The sequence below is a fragment of the Podarcis raffonei genome, chromosome 11, assembly GCF_027172205.1.
Source record: "Podarcis raffonei isolate rPodRaf1 chromosome 11, rPodRaf1.pri, whole genome shotgun sequence".
Lineage (NCBI taxonomy): Eukaryota > Metazoa > Chordata > Lepidosauria > Squamata > Lacertidae > Podarcis > Podarcis raffonei.
The window spans coordinates 50,883,913-50,887,148 of NC_070612.1; positions in this window are offsets into that span (position 1 = coordinate 50,883,913).

Consider the following 3,236-nt stretch of genomic DNA (forward strand, 5'->3'; position numbering starts at 1 on the left):
ACAAGAACAGACCAAAGAACACAAAATAAAGCATTGTCATCGTGCTGCTTTTATTTTCAGAGGCTGCCTCATCTCTTTCCTTCCTAACAGTGTGGAAAGTGGATTCTGTGGAAGTTGAGGCTGAAAATCATCCTCTTATTTTCCTTTTTGGTGTCAAGAGTAGTTTATTGGGGTGTTTTCTTTGTTATGTGTCCCTGTACTTGTAACAGCGGGGAATCCAGACATGGTAGATGACTCATAGGCCCTAAAGGATGGAATCTCAAGAGCAGCAATTCCAAACTGTGGCCCATGGCATATTAATATGCCCCAAGAGACCTGAAATATGCCAAATCTCAGTGATAGAGCATCTGTTTTGCAGGTTCAATCCCTACCAAAGCCTTCTCTGAAATCCTGCCATGCCCCTGCTATTCACTATAGACAATTCTGAGCTAGAAGAACCATTGGTATGAGATAGCAGAAGACAGGGTCTTGAGTTCCTGACTCTTGAAACGGGGGTTACCAAAATGGATACTAGGATAGCAGCTACTCATGATGGTTAAATGTGAATACCACTTCCTGGGGTAAAAATAAAAAAGAATAAAGGACCCCCTGGATGGTTTAGTCTAGTCAAAGGCGACTATGGGGTTGCGGTGCTCATCTTGCTTCAGGCCAAGGTAGCCGGTGTTTGTTGGCATACAGCTTTATGGGTCATGTGGCCAGCAGGACTAAACCGCTTTCAGCAAAACGGGACACCATGATGGAAGGCAGAGCACACGGAAATGCAGTTTACCTTCCCACTGCAGCAGTACCTATTTATCTCCTTGCAATGGCATGCTTTCAAACTGCTAGGTTGGCAAGAACTGGGACAGAGCAATGGGAGCTCACCCCACCACGCGGATTTGAACCACCAACCGCCATCAAACAGCCGCCGGAGCACGTTTTCTGTTCTCATCCAGAAGCAAAGTTCTTAACCCGAGGTACTATTTCTGGGTTAGCGGAGTCTGTAACCTGAAGTGTCTGTAACCTGAAGCGTCTGTAACCTGAGGTACCACTGTACTATTAACAAGCGGCCCCACAGCTGCAAAGAAGAGGACTGCTTGTATCTTGTAAAGGTGAGGTTTCCTTCCACCTTTGATTTGAGGTCCGGGGGACTGTTCTTTGGGTACCAAAAGTCTGGGAATCTATCTTAGAATAAGGTCTGGGACCCTTCCCAAGAAAGGATAATAGACTTTGCATAAGCTAAACTAGAATGTCCAGTGTATCTTATCAGGAGCAATGTAGCTACCAGGACCAGGATAAAAAAAGGAGTAAATGGGTCATTGGTTACAAACAATGTTGAATAGGTTTAGTCTTGAGGTTTTGATCCAGAAAACAGCCATTGTAATTCGCATGAGAGAGGTCAAAGAGATTCTGTGGTTACAATAGTTAATGGCTTTGCTATGGCTAAGCAGAGCTACAAATATCCAATATCCACATTCTCTCAAGTACCTTGTTCACGCTGCTATAAAAATGTTTATTGTTGGTAGCACTAAATGGCTGAACTCAAACTACTTCATTAGCTAAGAGGGGAAATGGAAAGGATTTTGGAGGCTACATGATGCAGCAAGAGAAAAATCAGAATAAAGATGACTTATGTGCTTTTACCCTTTAGTAGACCATTAAGTGATGAATGTTCATCTGTAGTCTCTGACGAGCTTCAAAATCACACAGCTAGGAGCAAGTTCCTTCCTGAGTCATTTAAGCAATATTTGATAGCACTGCAACAAATCATAAGATTGACTCCTGGATAGTACTTTTAGCGCCTTCAGCAAGTGATAAATGCATGCCTTCCTGGCCCGATAATGATAAAGAATTTTTATTTAGAATTGCCTGCCAACTGGTGATCAAAAGCTGGTAAAAAAAAAAAAATTGTTCAGATTCTGATTTAATGGTTCTTAAAAGAAGCAGATTGGGACGTGGGTGGCGCTGTGGGTTAAACCACAGAGCCTAGGACTTGCTGATCAGAAGGTCGGCGGTTTGAATCCCCCTGACGGGGTGAGCTCCCGTTGCTTGGTCCCTGCTCCTGCCAAACTAGCAGTTCGAAAGCACGTCAAAGTGCAAGTGGATAAATAGGTACCGCTCCAGCGGGAAGGTAAACGGCGTTTCCGTGCGCTGCTCTGGTTCGCCAGAAGCGGCTTAGTCATGCTTGCCACATGACCCGGAAGCTGTACACCGGCTCCCTCAGCCAGTAAAGCGAGATGAGCGCCGCAACCCCAGAGTCAGCCATGACTGGATCTAATGGTCAGGGGTCCCTTTGCCTTTATAAAAGAAGCAGATAAATATCAAACACTATTGGTAAGTAAGGACCCACAGAGTTGGGAGTTGATAAGCAAATGTGATTATATTTATCAAGTATTAGACAGTGAGTATGGGTGGGTCTCGTTACAAAACATTAATGGTTTCCCATTTGCTTACAGACTATACTCATGATAAATTCAGTCTGGGAGTATTCTGTATTCCAATTATCTCTACTTCACACCCAGTTAACAGGGCATATACTCCAATGTGTATAAAATATGCACACTTAGGTGTGTATACATGCATCTTACAACTAATCCAGAATGCGGCAGCTAGACTGGTGACTGGGAGTGGCCACCGAGACCATATAACAGTGGTCCTGAAAGACCTACATTGGCTCCCAGTACATTTCTGAGCACAATTCAAAGTGTTCATGCTGACCTTTAAAACCCTAAACGGCCTCGGCCCAGTATACCTGAAGAAGCGTCTCCACCCCCATTGTTCAGCCCGGACACTGAGGTCCAGCTCTGAGGGCCTTCTGGCATTTCCCTCACGGCGAGAAGTGAGATTACAGGGAACCAGACAGAGGGCCTTCTCGGTAGTGGCATCCATGCTGTGGAACGCCCTCCTATCAGATGTCAAGGAAATAAACACTATCTGACTTTTAGAAGACATCTGAAGGCAGCCCTGTTTAGGGAAGTTTTTAGTGTTTGACGTTTTGTCGCTTTTTAAAAATTTATTATTAATATTCTGTTGGGAGCTGCCCAGAGTGGCAGGGGAAACTTTATTGGTAGCATTTTAGGCAGCATTAGGTAGCATTTTACAAACCGGATTGCAGCGAAAATGGTTCTCCTGTTACTCCCTGGAGATCTCTACAGTTTGCAACATAAATCAGCATGTGTTTCCAGGGACTACTCCGTTTTTCAGATAATGATCTAAGGGTTGCAAGTGTGTTTTGCCACACAAGCACTCCCTTTCAT